General features: G+C 53.2%; 1 pseudogene; it reads right to left on the bottom strand.

The window, feature by feature from the left end:
- Positions 1-4,542: 4,542 nt before the first annotated feature.
- On the bottom strand, positions 4,543-9,155 carry LOC142080294 (olfactory receptor 51L1-like; annotated as a pseudogene).
- Between the last annotated feature and the right edge of the window lie 9,744 nt (positions 9,156-18,899).

Below are 18,899 nucleotides of genomic sequence, written 5' to 3'. Positions count from 1 at the left end.
CTTTTTAGAGCCAGGCTGCGATCTCCTGCATGAAATGTTGATTCAGGTGGAGCCCGGGAAACTCTCCTGCAGGTAGGTGCTGCAGGTAGCAGCAGAGAAGGACCCTGGAGTCAAAGGAGCAGCATTTACATGACAAACCCTGCCTGGAAAATGGTGTTTCTCATCGCAGAGCCTAAAGCTGCAGATTGGAGCGGTCCGGGGGAGTTTCTCCCAACTGCAGGATTTTACCCTTCAAATCAGGCACCAGCCACAGAAACCTGCCAAATGACAGCTACTGCAAATAACTCACCAGCTCCTGTGGCAGCCAGGAATGAGGATATCTGCCTCTGACCCTGAGGGGACACCGGCAGAGAGGGGCAGGGCGGTGGCGATATTTATACACTCCCCCTGCGTCCCCATGGGGCTCACGTGCAGCTGGGAGCAGCAGAGCTCTGGTCTGCGCTGCCTGGACAAATGTGATGGAAAGTATACAAAATTAATAAGGTTTTGAGTGGAACTGCTTTAATGTGAGCTGCCTGGTGAGAGATTACCTTCCTTTGCCTCCGCAGATTATGGCATGGGACGGAGCGCACAAAGCCTTGGGAGTGCTGTGTCATCTCCTTCACAGCGGGGTTGGGATGAGGTGGGATGGCTGAAGACATAGGGATGAGTGATGCTGACCTCCTCCAGCCAACCCTACCGAGATGACACAGGGTCTGCTGCGATCACTGCCTCTAGCCGTGCTCTGCCTGCCTCTGTGGGTGTTCAAGTGCTGTGGCTTCAAGCGCCAGGGTGATTAATACAGTAAACGTGTCCGCTCTCTGCAGCAGGCTTTCATTGCCATTCCTGGACTGAATGCTCAGCATTGCCTTGTACTCTGTGAGGACTCGCTTTGGGGGCATAAAAAGAACATTCAGTATTAACAAAGAGTGGGAATGGTCAACAAGTGGGTGAGCAGAAAGAGGTTGTGGGGGAATGAAAACTAATAAAAGTATGAAGAAAGTCAAACTTGGGTACCTTAAATTAAGCACTAAATCTAGATTTAGTTGCTGAAGTAAAACCAGGCAGATTGACTTTAGCCAGATATTTTCTTCTTCTTTTCTTTTTCCTTTCTTTCTTTTTTCCTTTTCTTTCTCACGAAAATTGTGACCTGACATCTTGGGAATCAACATTTCAAGATTAGATTTTCAAGCCCCCCAAACTGGGATATTTGCAAATGTTGTGATTTAGCCTGGCATGCAGTCAAACACCACACAGCCGCTTGCTCACTCCCCTTCCTCCCCCCGCTCTCCCCCAAGGTGGGATGGGGGAGAGAATCGGAAAAAAAAAGCAAAATTCATAAATTGAGATAAAGACAGTTTAATAGAACAGAAAAGGAAGGGGAAAATGATGATAATAATAATAATGATAGAATATACAAAATGAATGATGCACAATGCTATTGCTCACCATCCGCCAAGCAATGCCCAAAAAACAGCAATCGCTACCTCCTGGATCATGCCTCCCATTCATACACTGAGCATGATGCCACATAGTATGGAATACCCCGTTGGCCAGCTGGGCCAGCTGTCCTGGCTATGCTCCCTCCCAGCCTCTTGTGCACTTGGCAGAGCATGGGAAGCTGAATGTCCTTGACTAGCAAGGTACTTAGCAACAACTAAAAACATCAGTGTGTTATCAACATTCTTCTCATACTAAATCCAAAACACTAGGAAGAAATTTAACTCTATCCCAGCTGAAACCAGGACAGCAAAAAGTCATTGTCACCAGCTGTTGGCATGTGCATGCCTTGCAGTTGTCCAGCCCCAGCACAGATATTGTAGCGCATAACCACTGGCTCAGATTGACTCTAGTCTAAGAATTAATGTTTTTAATTAAATAAGGTCCTCAAGCCTCAGTGACCCACTTAACATATCTGTGGCATAGGCAGACTAATGCTGAAAATGCCTGAAAATCAATTTTATATTGGTAAAGCTGGAATTATCTATGTCCCACACCTAATTTGGATATCCTTCCCTGTGGGTGAGTCAGTGGCACATAGCTCTCAGAGGGTCTCAGGGTGGGGGACTGATCTCACCTCATTTCTCTCACCCTGCATGCAGGGACCAAGACTTAGAGCAATCCAAAGACATCAGGTTTTGGCATTGCCCAGCAGCTTTCCGGGGTTTCTCTCTCCTGTCCCACACTGGTGGCAAGCTACGGCTCAGGTCTGAAAAGCAGGCGTGGGGTTTAAGTTCCTCAGCTTTTGGGTTTTCAATCTAAAAGTCTCAAAATCAAAGCACAGCCACCTTTTGAATCCAGCAGCCATATTCGGGGGTGTGCAGAGTGCAGATCTCTGTGCACATGCAACCTTTCTCTGACAGAGGCTTAATTGGGGTTCCTCTGCAAAATGCCTTCAAGTAAGCCACTCAGGTGAGGACCTTCTCATGAAGACTTTACTCTTGGACTGTCCCCCTGCTTCGGAAAAAGGAGGAAGATGAGAAAAGGAAGAAGAAAAGGAGAAACAACCTTTCTGTGAAGGTCCTGACATGAGACAAAGAACCTATGGGGTGCATCTGGCATGGGGCAACCTGTGTGACCTCATGGATTTGCTTGCTCATTTGTGGTCTCCAAAGTGGAGACATGTCCCCATCCTTGTCTACATGAGGAGCTCCCCACCGTGGGCTGAGGCCACCGGGGCCTGGGGGCGGCGGGGACCGGGAGCATCCCGCATCCCGCATCCCGCCCCGCAGCACCCAGCAGAGGGAAGCAACGAGCCGCGCTCCGCCCGCCCGCAGCCTCCCGGGGGTACCCAGCCCGAGCTGTGGCAGATCCCCGGGGAAAGGGGAGCGGGAGTTTGCAGAATCCCGGCTTCACACCTCCCCGGTGCTGCTGCCAACGCTCTCGGCTCGGCGAGACGGAGTCTGGCTCCGGCCGCGTTGATGCCTCTGGGCTCCCAAGTTGCTCTTCCCCGAGGGAGAGGGTCTGAGGTTGAGCACAGCGGGTCTCACCCATGAGCAAGACTCTGCCAAGCAGCTCTCGGGTGAAGGTTGTCTGGTTGAAGCTCTCACCAGAACAACCCACAACTTCAATACTGGAAGAAGCAGAATTACTGGTCTTCAGGGTCTTTAGTTGGGGCTTGTCATTTCATTATACATAGGTGTCTTCATGGGTTAAATAGATGTATGCCAAGGGGTCTGAGCCTGGAAAGGCTGGGAGAATCCACTGGACCGCTTTTTAAAATATTTATAGTTCTCAGCAACAGTGCTCCCAAGGATGTGTTGATCTTACTTGTTATGGTGCTGGGTGCAAGGTCCATAACAAACATTGGCAGAAAACATGAAAACAGTTCTTAAATGTTTAAATGATTTCAAAATGTCCTCCCAAGGGTAGTCAGTTTATACAGTGCCTGCACCTCTGGGTCAGCTGGAAGAGAACAGCTCCTTTTGAAACAGCGCTACCCCATCAGCTCAAGTGGGAAGAAATCAATCTTCTAAGTCTAAATGAGCCAGTCTGAGGAGGCGTTGCGCTGCAGGGCCTTATGGAAACTCCAGCATACTAATTAGTGCATGCTAATTCAGGAATGACAGTTATTTCAAGAAATCTGGTGTTGTAGCCTAACCCAGGCAAAATGCGCCAGGTGAAACAAAGAAAAACCTAGGGAGGAAAGCACTGTGTTTTAAAGAGAAACAATACTTTTGGTTAATGTCTGAGAGTCCAAAAGCCACTGCTTGATGTAAAGGGTTCCCCTTGCAGACCTGGGGGCTGCTTCTATTATCAGCCCCCTGTTTGGGAGGCCAGTCCAGCTGTGTCTGTAGAGGGTGAACTTTGCCAGACCTGGCCCCCTCTGCTCCTGATTGCCCTCATCCTCCACCTCACTTACAATGGACCAAGTCCAGTGACCAGCCTGGTCTCCCTGGGGCCATACACGGTCCCAAGTGGCCAAAAGGACCATCATGGAGAGCAGTGCCTGCCCTGGCACCCACACCGACACCAGCAGTGCTCATGTAGGCATGACCAGCATAACCCAGTCCCATTCCTCCTCCATGGCTGATTGGGACAGGACACGACCCTCGCCCACTTGGTTCACAGTCACTCTTGTGTCTGTGGGTCCCTTGAACTCTGGAGCAGACCAGAAGCCTATCCAGATCTGTGGCCAACCCTGGGCCCCGATTGTCCTCTCTCCAGATCCAGCCTTGGGTCTTTCTGGGTTCTGGTCTCCTCCCATGCAGCAGTTAGTCCAAATACCACACGTGTACCCCTGTACACAGACAGTAAGGTCAATCAGAAAAGAGCCAGAAGTGAGTTTAACGAGCAGACAGGACAGACTGCGGTGATCAGGTGCGTGGCCTGGAGAGACCAGCAACTTGTTTACACTCCATCAGCCCCTTTACCAGTCCCTCTCCATTTTCCCATGCTGGTTCCTTCCCAATCCACCTGGATCCCTCCTTTCCCTCCCCTTTGGTCCTTCTCCTAAACATCCCATAATACATTTTGCACATTCTCACAAGTCCCTTAAATCATCCCATATAAAGTTGTACACAAGCCCCATCAAATATCCAGCACTAAGTCTGCTCTTTTCCTCTTCTCAGCAGTTCTGCTTGAACCTCTTTCCTCCCGGCTTCTCCATCCACTCCTCAGTCACTGACCTGAAGGTTGTGGTCTGTGTTATTGTCTCTGTTGTCTCCTGGGGTTTTGGGTTTGTGTATGTAGATGTGGTTTATTCTTTTTCCTGTCTTTTGCCTCTGTTTATCTGTTGAAGAGCCGTTAACCAGATATCCTTACAAACTATGGTACTTACATTGCAGGTATCTACATATCCTTTACCTTCCTTATATCCTTACTTGCCACATATCCTTACGTCGGCAGAAGTTTGGAATGTTCCCCACTTCTGGCTGGTCTTCTTGGGGGTTGAACCTTGCATAAGAGAGTTGGCAGTGACCATCAGATTGGCTTTACTGGCAAATGCCAACCCTGGACTTGCGGACCCCTCTTTGGCAGAGCATCCTCAGTATCTGTCTCTGGATCGTTTTGGTTTCCACGCTGTAAACGATGGGATTCAGGGTGGGTGGGGCAAGGAAATGGATGTTGGCTGTGAAACCGTAGGCCTGGGGGGACACGTGTTTGCCAAATCAGTGCATCACGGACAGGCAGATCATGGGGATAAAGAAGAAGACAGCACAGGTATGTGAGATGCAGGTGTTGAGGGCTTTGAGACGCTCCCTCCAAGTTGCAATGTTCAGGATGGTCTTAAGGATGAGAAGATAGGACAGGAGGACAAAGAGCAAGTCCAAACCTAATGTGGAGAGTAGCACAAAAAGGCCATAGGTACTGTTAATCCTTGTATCCCAGCCTGCATGTTTGATGGTGTCTGGATGCAAACAGTAGGGATGGGAGAGCTTGCTGTCCCTGGTGAAACACAGCTGGGTCAGCAGGATTGGGAGTGGGAACTGGACAAGGGCAGTCCTCACGAGGATTGCCACACATATCTTGGTGGTCACTCAGTTGGTGAGGATGGAGGAATATCGCAGGGGTGGCAGATGGCCACACAGCGATCGAACACCATCGCCAGAATGACAGCAGATTCAAAATCCTTGAAGGAGTGAATGAAGAACATTTGGGCAAGGCAGGTGCCAAAGCTGATCTCTCTGGCCTCCAGCCACACCATCCTCAGCATGGTTGGGAATGTGGATGTGGACAAGCCCAGGTCGGCCACAGCTAGCATAGCAAGGAGCAGATACACGGGTGCGTGGAGGCTCCGCTCTGCCCTAATGATGGAAAGGACAGTCAAGTTCCCCAGCAGTGCCAGGAGGTACGTAGAGCAGAGAGGAACAGCAGAACACATTTGAGTGGTTTCCCATGCTGGAAAGTCACCCAAAAAGAATGATAGGGTCCTGGTCTGGCTGCTGTTGGTCCTGAGCAGGATGAAACAAGGATGCTCCATCTCATCCCCGAATAGCTGCCCTGGAAGGAAAGCCAGCAGGGTCACAAACCACACAGAGGCAGTAAGAAATAGGGATAGTCCGGGTGCCCTTCAGTCTGAGGATGCCCTCGGATCAGAGGCATCACCATGACCAGGAAAGCCGTGCCGCAGCAGAGTGTACCTGGAGCTGTACTGAAACAGTCTGAGCGTGCTCACCTCCCCCTGCATGCACACTCTGACACAGAAACCATGCACCGATAGAAAACGTGTATGCGTTGCATGCCCAGCGCAGGCAGGATCTAGCTCTGGCTGCCTGGTATAGCAGGGGAATCAACAATTTTAAAAAAAAAAAAAGTCCACGAGTGCTTGTGTAAATGCAAATCGAGAGAGGGAAGTGACATCGCAATTTGAGAGGGCTGATCTTGAATTTTGTGCTTTGCTGGCAATCTCCGGTGAAAGAAGAGGAGCTGATAATGGATCAGGTACTGGTTTGCCTGTGGAAATATGGCAGCTTTCTTAGGAATGGAGACCAGTAGAGCCTGGCACTTTTAGACCAACAAAACACTGGCCATCTACAAACACATGGAGGGAAAAAGATCTACTTAAGGTGAAGGATGGTGATTACTGACAAAGCAACATGTGTAAATTGTACACGGATAAAGGTAAGCTGGAAATAACAAGGACATCACCAAAGCAGGATGTCTCTGGACATCCTCCCACTAGAAGTACAGGGAGGAGAGACAGATCTGCTTTTACAGAAAGTTTTCTTTCTGTAAACTTGTGCTGACTCGTGCTGCCAGGAAGGATGGGGACAGGACTTGGGGACTGTAATCTCTGGAGTCCTCTCCCCACGGTACTTGCAGGCTTCGCTGCATGCCTCTCTTTGGTCCTCACACGTGTCTTTGAAGGACCATCTACCACAGGGTACCCACCTGTAAGTCTAGAAAAGTATCTGAAACAACTTAAATAACTGTAAAACCATTCCCTTTAAAAATATCTAGATCTATCTATCCATTCAGAAAATTGCAGAAATATTGCCGTTCTTTCCTCAAATTCATAAGGCTTCTATTCCACTGTTTGCCCTTTCCTGTCTCAGTGCACAGGTTTCTGGCCCAATGCAGCCAGGATAACTTGGATAACCCCTGGATAACTGCAAAGACGGAACAAGTTCCATGGATTGACCTGGGCTTGCACAAAGCTACAGACTTTAATGTGTGGGAGTTTTCTCTAGTTCTCGGGAGAAGCTTATCAAAGATCACCCCCCGCATTACATGGAGGGGAAGGAGGAGGAGTTATGGAGAAAGTTATCTTCAGACACAAACATCTGACAGGATCAGTTAAAGCAGCCATAATTCCCAGTTCACTCTCCACCCTGAGAGTACAGGATCTGTCAGAGGCAATTTTTAATTGCCCTAAATTTCTGGTGTGCCCATCTCTTCCTCCAGAGGTCTGACAGTGCTTTACACACACGGTGCTAGGTGGATGCTGCATCAGTTGCGTGCATGAAGAACCAGGGAACCTCCTTGTCTCATCCACATTTTACCCCACAAAAGGGCACCCTTCCACCGCAGCATGCCCTGGAGAAAGGCAGCACCATGGCTTGAAGCAGGCAGAGCATGAGCTGGGACTGTGCTGGCAGGAGGGAAGAGGAGACTCCTACTCCCCCTCAGCAGCCAGCGTGCATTTTCAGCACCTCAGCAGAAACAAGACCCTCCCAAGTTTGAGATCGGGTCCATACTAAGCTCACACATGTCACAGCCTGTCAGAAAGAGCCTGAGCACAAAAGAAGGGTGAAGCTTTTTGGTTGCTTTTCGAAGTGATGACAACTCATTTTAACTCTGACAGTTTGATGTACTCCCGAAAATGAGAAATTCCACAGATGCACCCCAGATTTCACTGAGACTGAATGTCCTCAGGAAGCTGTGAGTGGAAAAGGGGCTGCACCCTTCTCTAGCATAAAGAGTGGTTCTCTGAGTGGATGCAGGGCTGCCTATTCCCTTTCGCGGGCAGTGAAACGTGAAGTTTGGGGTCTCCGAGAGCTCTCCCATCTTCGTGCCAGCCCTCTGGACAGGGGACAGAGCACAGGTCCTTGCAGCAACACCCATCTCGGGTAGCTGAGATGAGCTGGCCCACAGGAGGGTGACGGGGGTGCAGGCGCAAGCATCGTGGTCCCTGTCCACATCCGGGAGGAGTCAGGACCCAGCTGAGCCCTCGTCAGTGGCACAGTGCAATCTTCACGACAGAGCAAAGAGCCCACTCACCTGCCTCACTCACGACCGCCCTGAGCTTCCCACCAGCTCGCTGCAAGGAAGCAGCCTGCTCCTGACCGTCAGGGCTCACAGCAGCAGAGGATTTATAGAAGACCCTGCGGGAGAGGGCTGGCCTGGGGGCACGAGGGCTCAGCTGGTTTCTCAGCGCTCAGAGAAGGTGCATTACCTCCCGCAGCACCAGGTCCACCCTGGCACGCAATGCAGCTCTGCACCGCGCCATCGGTCCCGCTGATGGCGGCAGGGGATGCACCCTGGAGACGCCTTCCAGAGACACCATCCTCCTCCTCCCGGCCTCCCCCTCCCCGGAGAGTCAGGCCAGGCGTGGTTTGGGTAGAGGAGCTCCTGCTCTGTGGCAGGGTGATGGATAGGTGAGTCTTCAAGGTTGTTCCCTGTGGATGTGGAAGGAAACCCTGCAACAGGTCCCTGATCTCTGGAGCAGACCAGAGCCATACGGCCTTATGTCCTGTGCCCAAAAGTGGCCTTAGGCAGATGCCAAGAGAAGAACGTAAGAATAGGGCAAGAGTGCTTAGTAATTCCTCAAGCACCTTCCCAGCCCTCGGCAGTTTGTGGTCTAGGAGATTCCTGAGCCACAACCGGTTCATATACACATAATAGCTCAGGAAGGACTTTTTCTTCCACTAAAGGTTCATTTGAATTTGAATTTTGGTAACTGCAACACACAACGGCAAGATCTAGAGCCACCACTTTATGCTTGTTCTGAACACACTTCTTTGGAGGACTCCTAATTCATGTTTTGGAAGAGACAGTGTACGCTTCATCCCCACACTCATCTTAGAGCCATTCAAAGGTGGCTTGTGCAGACACAATCCAAAGCAGTGCCCATGGTGTGACAGCTGCCTTCCTGACCAGTGCTGCATGCTATCTTCAACATCAGGCCATACATCTTGGTTCTCCAAGATGCGCTGAGTTTGCCTTCCAGGAACACCTGTCTCAAGCTCTTTGGTCCCTGTGGCGCCCACATCTGCATGGTCCCACATCTGCATCTCTGCCTTCTTCCACCTTCCAGCTTTCTTCTTCTTCACCCACTGTTTCAGAACCACTCTCTGCCACCCTGTCCGTGTCCTGCTGGCCAGCCTGGACCACCCAGACCGTAAGCCTCCCTGGGTATGGGGTGAAGACCAAGGAGATGTGGGCATGAGTGTTTGGCTTGCTCTGTTAGAAGCAGCGCAGCCTGGAGCCCAGCACTGCTCTGGCAGGTGAGGCTGGATGAGCCTGGATTCAGCAGCCTCCCCCCGGCTGTCCCCAAAATGTCTCCTTGAGCATCCCAGCTCCCTCCAGCTGCCCTGGGCCGCTCCAGGCTCCTGCGGTAACTCACCCTGCTTTTAGTCCTCCCGTTGGAGTGCTTTGGGGTGCGGAGCACCATGAGCCCCGAGTGCAGCCACTGGAGCGGTGAGAGAGAAACGGGATTCAAGTGAGCACTGTGAGACGGTCCTCAGGGACCGGGGCACCAGCACCCGCCTGGTGACTCGCTGAGTTCGGCTGGACCAGAAGAGATGCTCCGGGACATCCAGCTCCATCCCATCAGCTCTTTGTGGGTTTCCCTGCACAGACCTCTTATCGTGTGACGGCAGACACTCCTGCAGTGTTGTAATTCTACTTTAATTCAGAAGGTTGGCAACATGTCTAGGTATGATTTAAATCTCCTCTCAGCCCTCAGAAAGGTTCTTGTGAGAGGCAAAAGGTTCATGGGGGTCTTCCTAAATCTTGGAATGGATTTTACCACAGCACTTGGTGCACTGATGGATGAAGCGTTTTGAAAACAACATAATAATAAAATAAACACGCCGGGAGGATTTCATCCGACTAGAGGAAATGATGAGAACAAAATGCTTTAATGGCCATTGTTGATGAGGGGGAGAAATTGAATATTTAGTGCTGAACATTGTAGCTCAAGAGCCTCAGAGTGGATGAAGATGGTCAGATTTCAGTACCTAAAGTTTTATTTATTACTGTATTCTTTGGGGCTTGTCTTCCCCCACAAGTAAAACACTAATGAAGAAACACAGTGCACAGAGAGATGGTGAATGCATTTTTATTGCAAGGAGGAATTGCATTAGGGAAATGTTAACTTAAATATCTAAACCATTTGCGCTTGTGCAGTCATTTTGATGGAGGTTTGTTACCGCAGCCGTCACTGACCGCGGGGAACGAACCAGGCTGGAGGCGGCAGCCGCAGCAGCTCTGCCGCTGCGCACCGGGCTTGAGCTCTCCGAGACCGTGAGACTGGTCACAGCGTGTCCTGCCTGGGATGGAGGTTGGGAGTGGTGGCAGGTGCCTTATTTTCAGAGTGAATTGAGATGAGCAGACCATATTCCCATCCTGGATACCTGGCTGTAAACTCCACACAGCTACACACAAAATCTGCAGTCCACGTGGACCGTCAAGGGGGACGCGTGCTCACGGCTAGCTCAGGTGCCAGCGCTGGCTCTTCACACGCCCCAGGGGACAGCAAAGCGGCAAACAGCCCTGGCCGAGCGGAGGCACAGCCCCTGCAGACTCGCTGCAGCACTGGTAACTTCTGCAGCAGGTTACTAGAGGGAGCCAGGATCTCTTCCCAGTGCGTGGGCCTTGCTCCCAGTTACCCCAGCTGAGATGCAGGGTTAGGGGTGGCAGACAGATAAGCTCTCTGCAGGCACAACCCTAGGGGATAAACTGGCACGGGGGCTTTCCCACCGCAGAGCAGAGCCAAGCCAGTTTCTGTAAACCCAGGCATCTGGAGGTGACGTTAGAGCCTTCCCGGTCCAGACCAGCTCCAAAGGGGTTGGCTGTCTCTGTGCCAAACGTGCAATGAGGAAGCACCAGCCTCTCAAACGCTTGTGCATGTGGCTAATTCCCATTAAAAAGAGGTGTGTGTGAGGGTTCCTGGGTGCTGCGAGAGGGTCAGAACAAAGGATGGAAAGGGTACAGAGGAGGAAAAGGAAGAAACGAGGAAATTCACCCACAGAGTCTGTCCTTGTGCATCTCCTCAGACCCAGAAGGTGCGGGAAGGACTCGGTCCCAGCCCAGAAGAGCCAGAAAATGCAGCAGCCTTATGCCTTGCTCTTGAAGGAGACAGGGTGAGCCCCCCCTGGAGTCAGCTGCTGAGAAGGCAGAACTGGGTTTTGCCAGCAGAGAGATTGGGGAGGGGGTTCACTAGAGCAGCACAGCCTCATGCTGTGCAGGCAACGGTGCAGAACAGGGCATTTATCGGGGCAGGGAGGCACTGTCCTCGCCCCTTTGCTCAGCTGGTGGCCCTGCACACCCGCCTCACGCTGATGCCCAAGGTCTGTTTTTTTATCACCAAGGTCAGCTCAGGAGCAAAATTCACCCCCAGCCAGGTGGTCCGCTGTGTGCGCAGGGAGCAGCGAGACCCTGGCAAGGCTCTCCGTTCCCTCCCCCGCCTCCGCGGGCAGTTTCTGCCGATGCTTTGTCACCGCGAGAGGATGGACCCCGCAGGCTGGAGACTCACAGCAGGGGCGAGGGGTGCGAGGAGCGCGAGGGGCTTTCACACACCTTGCTGGTGTGCAAATGAGAGTGCAGAGCACTGGGGAGCAGGCGTGCTGCTGCTCTGGCTTTGTGTTGGTAACACCTCTCTGGGGTAAATCAAGCCTCGGAGGAGCTGGGGGCAGCTCATTTCCCCCCAGCTCTGCTCTGCGCTCCTCTGCCCTTCATCACACAGGGAACCAAATCTGCTTCTGAGAGTGGCTTTGGATTAAGCCCCCGATTAACAGTGGTTAGCACCAAACATAGCCTGGCTGGAAAACCAGCACCCAAACTGGGGAAGGGCTTGGGGCATCCGAATCCCAGCACCTCCTCTGGAAATCCCAGTCACTGATGGGAGCGTGGTCCGGAGGAAGCCCAGGTACCACCAGGCACTCCCTGCCCAATGCTTGCAGGCTGGCAGCACAACCAGGTGTCCGGGGCTGTGCCTCAGTTTCCCCTCTCACCCCGTCCTGCCCCGGTTTGGCCTCAGCATGCCGTGGGGTTTCACTGACACTAGAGGGAGCAGGAACCCTCCCACGGCAGTGGGGTGTCCGCTGGGGCCCCCGACAGCGGGCTTGCCGTCCTCCGAAATCGCACCCACCTCTGGAGCCACGCAGGGCAGGGGGTTGTGGGTCCGGTGCTGTGCCGTGCCGGGCCCCGCAGCCCCCATGCACCGTTCCCTGGCAGAGCCACACACGCGACTCACACGGTGCTGTGGGGGGTTCGCGGGGAGCCAAGGAGTCCTGGGGGCAACAAGCCAGATCTGCCCCAGCAACTCTTGCAGGGTGGCTTGGCCAGCCTTGCTTTTCTTTCCTCTTCCCTTCCTTAAGCCCGTGCCTCAGTTTCCCTGCCTGGAAAAAGACGGTTTGCTTTCATTTGCATCAGCCCGAAGGTCTGCTGGTCCTCTTCCCAGCGCTGTATGCATGAACCGGCCCCAGGGAGCTGCCACATCTCAAACACAAAGGAAAAGGCGCTTCCCAGGGCAGCGATGGTGCCTTCAAACCCTGACAGTGTGCCTGTTTGGAAGGGGCTCAGCTCCCGGGAGGACAGGAGATCCCAGGCGAATTTTGTGCCTTATGATATACGGGAGCTCAGTCTGGACAACTTAATGCTTCGGAACGCAAATGTTTTGTGCTATGGATCACCCTAAACCACATTTACCCAGAAGCTCCCCAATCCCAGGGAAAGAGGCCAGCTTTACAGCACATGCAAGAGCTTCCCCGAGCACAGCAGGCTCAGCGCCCACCTGCACGGAGCCGGGCTCAGTGCGCTCGAGAGGGCATTACACAAACACCAAGCAGGCCTGGCATCAGCTTCCAGCGGGAATGCTGACCAAAGCCTGGCTCAGGAAGATTATATCTTCTTGTATCCCTGGGGTAGGAGGAGGGCATGGGACAGCAAACGTCCCCCTTTCTTGAGGGGGATCCTGCCCTGCCATGAGCATTTCATGGCGCTTCGGGCGAGCAGGCGCCCTGTTTGGTGCCTCAGTTTCCCCACAAGGAGCTCTGCCTGCTGGCTAGCGCAGCGGGAAGCAGGGGAGCCCTCTGACCCCTGAGAGCCTTTCCCTGGGATGGGGAGCAAGGTGCTGTGCTTCCCTCTCCTATGGAAATAGGAAAGGTTTCAAAAGCAGCTGGCACATTTCACACCCCCCTCCCCCCCACAGGCTTGCAACAGGGCAAGAGGCGATGATGAAGAAGGGGGGCTGGTTATCAGGACACGTCCTACCGTCCCTTTGGGAATATGGGTCACCTGAGCCTGCCATGGGCTCTGCCCCAGAGATGGAGGGCAGTCATGAAACCACACTGCCGCGGGGGTGAGCAGCCTGCGCGTGCCCGGGTAATCCAGGTTCTGCTGAGGAAAATAAAAAAAAAAATGCTAAATATTTCTCAGCTGGTTGCCACACTGCCTCAGCAGAAATATTTTCTGCCGCGTCAGAAGTCTGACACAGCATAAAGGGGAGCGCTGCTCCTCGGCCAAGGGCTGCCTTATCTCTGCGCAGCCGGGCTGCTGTTTGTGCCGTCTGAGTTATCGCCGCGCCGCAGCCCCACGCTGCAGCTGGGCTGGGGGAGGCTGCCGTGACTCAGCACCCTGCCGCGGGTGCCCGGTGCCGGTGCAAACTCATCGCACTCAATTTATGATGGGAGAGCCCGCCACAGCAATACGGCAGAAACAGCTAAAACACCCCGCTGCAGAAAAAGGGCTTGAGTCCTGGGCATGGGAGCGAGAGCCCCGCCTGGCTCTGCCAGGCAGGCGATGCTGGTTTCGGAGCTGCCTTTCTGCCTGGATGTCTGAAGAGTACCCTCAAAATAAAGTGTCCCTCCGGGCTGGTGTGAAACAGGATCTGTGGATGTTCCCTGACCTCCGTCTCAGCTCAGCCCCACAGAGGTGCTGTTATTTGGGCCTCCCTGGGAGAAAGGGGATCCCGCGATGCTGGGATGATGGCTTGGTGCTGTGGAGAGCTGAGCAAAATGAGTGACGACCTTCAGGCCAGTCCCTGATTGACCCGCAAGCCCTGGGAGCACAGAGGTGCTGGGGTGAGCTGCTGGACACCAGGGCCTCTGCCAGGGCAGCTGGAGAGAGGCTCTGCCAAGGGCTGCCCCAAACACGGGGTTTTGGTGCATCACTCAGGGCAGGGGGCTGCTCTCCCATGTCAGGGGTACACGGTGCAGGCACCCCTCAAACAGCTACTCAGCGGCTGCAGAGGGATGGCCCCAGGTGCCATCCCATTTTCAGAGCCGCTTTTGCTACTTGAATAAGTAGTGGGTGCCAGGCTGGAGTCAGGTCTCCCTTTCTGCGTTCCTAAAACCAAGTCCCAACACAGAAACAGGTCTGGCTCTGTTCGTTGCCAGCATTAGCTGCTTGAAAGGCATCAGGGGAATGTAACCCCTACAGAAAATGTGTTCCTGACCCAGCTGGCCCTATGCCACACACAGGGGGAGAAAAGTCCTTGTCTGAGCTCAGCAGTGCACTTCTTGGTCCCAAGGAGCCTTCCTTGCTCACAGGGACATCTTCCATTAGCAAGGGCCTTGGGACTGTAGGGTCTGGGACACAGCTCTCGTGGTTCCCATCCAGTGCTGGGGGCTTTTTAGGGGGGTCTGTGGTTAAGGGAGCCTTCTGCAAAGCAATGACAGGCAGAGCCCGCTAGACCTGCAGCAGCTGTAGTGCTGGGAGGACTGGCTAGGTCCCTTGGAGCTAACCTGCTCCTGAGAAGAAAGGATGCCGGAGCCTTGTAGGGGGGAAGCGAGGCCATTTGCCCTTACTCTGAAGTCTCTGGGGTTTAAATGTGTGTGGGGTTACCTGCTCTCCCCACTGTACTTCTGCAGAGTGCAACCAAGCATCTTCCTGGAGCAGCGGGCTTCTCTGCTCTTCCCGCAGCAAGACTTGGCTCAGTTTGTCCAAGGAGCCCCCGGCTCCCTTAGTGACCACGGGTGAGGAAAGGTGTGGGGGGGAGAGGAGAGCAGCCTTACCTTTCAGGTGTGAGCGTGCTCCCCGAGGCACGGGCACGGGCAAGGGCTGGGGGAGGCGGTGGAGGAAGGCGGCATCGGACGCCATTAGCAGCCGAGCGAAGGAGGCGGCTGGTGCCGGCTCTTGCGATTCAGAGCCACGTGTGCCCTGAGAGCACTGCAAAAGCCCCAGGATTTTCAGAGGCAGAGGTTTCACGCCCCTTGTCTAAGGTCCTGAGGATGGTCTCCCACCTGCCTGGCACGGCTGGGGTCCCTCCCGCAGGGATTTCCCTCCCCAGCCTGTCCCACAGCCAGCGAGCCCAGACCCCCTGTGCTCCGTGGGATGATCCTGACCGCCTGTGCCAGCACCTATTCGGCTCTTCCCCTCCTGGGCCTGTAAAGCATCCAGGGTCCAGCCCTGGGCAATGGGTCTTTCTGGCCACTTTCTGCTCTCCTGAATTGACAACTGTGAGTTTGAGCCCTGCATCAGCAGAGCTGGGTTTGCAAAAAAGCTGAGTCCAGGGGAATCCCCCGCTGACTTGTCAGAGTGCAGAGACACGGGAGGGCAAAGGCACCAGGACAGCCCCCAGCTCCAGACACTGTTTGTGCCTGCAGAACCTCAGGAATACTGCAAACCACCAGGGATCAGGACTTTTGGATTAGCCACAGTCCAGCTGAATCGCCAGCGAGAGACAGGAGTGGGGCTGCACTGCAGGATTTTAGTGTGTGAGCACAGGGACGCAGTGTCACACGCAGTGTCAACGCCTGAGAGCTTTTTGCTTTGTAGGTTTCCTAACCAGGGCACTGTAACTCATGGCACTGCGTTATCCCATGGTATTATCATCACTTATTTCAACTGCACGGGCACGAAACCCCGGAAGGGATCCTTTCTGTGGGTCTGATTTTCCATCCCTTTCTCTCTCCTCTGCTCACCTCCTGCTCTGCCCAGGGGCCCTGGGGGACACACATATTGGGATCCCCCACATCGCTAGGGGAGCAGAGGGGATGGCTCGGTGACGGAGAGTCAGCTCCCATCCTGATCAGCTGTGTTGGTACACTCTTTGCTCTGGTGTGAATGCTGCCTTTGGGCACTAGGCAGCGATGAAGGAGATCCTGGAACCCTGCCCTGTAACACCTCTCACCTGCCTTAAGAGAAAAAATAATAGAAAAAATCGATTTACCCCATAGATATCAGGGCTGCACACTGGTGTGACTAGCAAACAGCAGCAGCTGATGTGTGGATGGAGGTATGCCTGTACGGCTGTCCGTATGCCAGCAGGCAGCAGAGCCGGACCCCAGCCCCACTAATAATGCAGCCCATTTCTGCTAAATCCAGGGGCAGAAAACAGACTGTCACATCTTGAGCACGGGTGGGTGCTGGCTTTTATCTCGGGTTGCAGCGAGGGTGGCGAGGAGCTATCTGGCTCGGGGCTCGCAGGGTGTGGGCGGCGATGGGCTGCCCGCAGGTGATAGAGGGGGAGCTGGGCACGGCCAGGGCGGTGGGGTCCCAACCAGCCTCTGTCAGGCTGATAGTTGGGTGTCGTGCTACATTGCTGTGGCCGGGGATGCTACACCAGCCCGAGCACTGCAAAGCAAGGCAGAGCCCTGCGCTGGGAGAAGTGGTGCTGCAATGGTGCAGCACAGTCCAGCAGCAAAGTGTGCACCGTGCTGCGATGGAGACTCATCACACACCAGGCCACAGCTGGAAAACCCCACCTGGCTCCCTCAACCCCTCTGCACTCTGGGAAGTGCTGCACTGACCATGTCCCTCGCTCGAGCTGTCCCACTCGGGTGTCCCCTCCAGCCCAGAGCTCGCGTGGGCTTCTTTTGCAGCCCAGGGCAGAGGTTCTGGTAGGAGGGCACAGGCTGGACCCTCTTGCCAGGAGCCTGTGCCCCTCTTGTGCTGAGCAGATGAAAACCCCAGCGAGGGTGAGGGGTGAGAGCAAACCATCAACGCGGTAATAGGCAGGGGTTCACTGCCTTAAATGAGACTGTCTTGGAGACATCTTGTCATGAATAAAAAAGCTGCTTTTGCCTATTTCTGCATTGGTTTTGCCCATGTTCTTGTGTTGAGGGATAACTCAGAAGCTGTTTACTTAAATCTTTAGCTTTTCCCTGAATATCCTGGCTCCTATGCCTGACCATGTGCCTCTCATCCCTTCACCTCACTCAGCTCTGAACCCCTCATAACCTATGACACTAGACCGGCTTTGGGGCTGGGTATGTCCTGGTGAATCCCTTTGCAGGGATATAGGGACAGGGATGTATGAATAGGGTCAGGTCACATCTCCTGCCATGCCCTGGAGGTCCTCTGTGCATTTCTGTTGCAACCAGCCCCAGCCTCCAGACAGTGTCACCTGAGACCCAAATTTCAGACCCAGATTTCCTACAAAATTAAAGCAATACAGTAAAAGGCTGTAAGCCAACTGAAACACCAAGGTCCATGCTTGTGTGTTAAGTAAATCATTATATGGCACGAAATTCAGGCCAGAGCGGTCAGAGCAGCCAGAGCAAGGTGTGCTCCGCATCTCTAGGAGTCAAGCGTAAAGGATACAAAGGGTTAAACCTGGATCCTGAAATTAGAGATCCATGTTAGGGGCAGAGAGGCATTCATTTAACCTGCAGTTATATTTTCTCTTAGTTTATTGTTACGGCACAGAAACAATTTGAAATGTCTTTGTGTTGAAAGCAGAGTGCCTCAGACGATGAGCTACAGCTAAATTAGATAACTCTCCTTGCAGTAATAACATGAAGCTCTCTGCCTGCTTGCTGTAAAACTCCAGTCTGCTCCAAATCTCCACTGTGGTGCTCCCGTACCTCTTCTGTTTGTGGTCTTTACTATTCTCCCTTTCCCTCCTAAGGAAAAAAACTGCATTTTCAGAAATTCTCCTTGGCTTTCATGTTTAGGCTCGTAACCAGACAGTCCCAGCCAGGGAAAGTTGTCTAAGTTATGGTGACTCAGACCAGCCTGCTGCTGCTCTGCATTTCCCTGAATTCGTCACTGACCACATCCTGAACGGGTTTAGAGCAGCCGCTCTGCTGGTTTCCTCACGGTCTGTGGACATTTTGTAAGGCTTTGCTCTGGTCCCGAATTTGGGGTTCACCTGGGCAGTAGCCTGAAGTTCCCTTTTGCCCCAAGCACCATTTCTGGAGCAACCCTTTATTGGGTATCTGCATTAGCAGTGGGGGGGGGGCAAGCTAGCTCTGGCCTTCAAGTTAAATCAAGGCACCAGTGCTAGACTGGACACAGCCGAAAGGACCAGTGGGGTAGGAGTGGGCTGAAGCTCATATATGAATTTACAGCCCAGAGTGGCTGTAAAAGGTCATTGCTATTATTGCTTTTATGGACTCTCCACATCGAGAGGCGTACAAGTCTCTGATATGACCCTAACCCGATTAGCTGGCTGATTCACCTGCTATTATTCCTTCTCTATGAGTGCCCATCCTACGGGATTCAAAGAGTTTAAAGAATTACTGTGGGTATAAAAGAAGCCATTAAAAGGAATCAATACAGAAAAGCAGCACCAAACGAGCTGGAATGACTTCAGCCTCTCTTCCTCCTCTCTTTCCTCTGCCTTCCCCCTTCCCCTTCCCCTCAGCTCTTTGTGGCCATCGTTAACCATCCCGTGAAGAAGCGGTCCTGCTCCCGCACGTGCACCAGCAAAAACAGACCCTGAAGGGGTCAAAGCGTGGGACCAGGACCTGACGTTTCTCACTGCAAGCCATGTCTCTGCCTGCTTCTCTGCAGAGTCCAGAAAAACAGCATTTATTAACCACAGATTCTTGTTAATAGTAATACTGCAGTTAACATTCTCCTCCAAG

This window comes from Calonectris borealis, chromosome 1, assembly GCF_964195595.1.
Source record: "Calonectris borealis chromosome 1, bCalBor7.hap1.2, whole genome shotgun sequence".
In the NCBI taxonomy this organism is placed as follows: Eukaryota; Metazoa; Chordata; class Aves; order Procellariiformes; family Procellariidae; genus Calonectris; species Calonectris borealis.
This window is presented reverse-complemented; position numbering and strand designations above follow the sequence as displayed.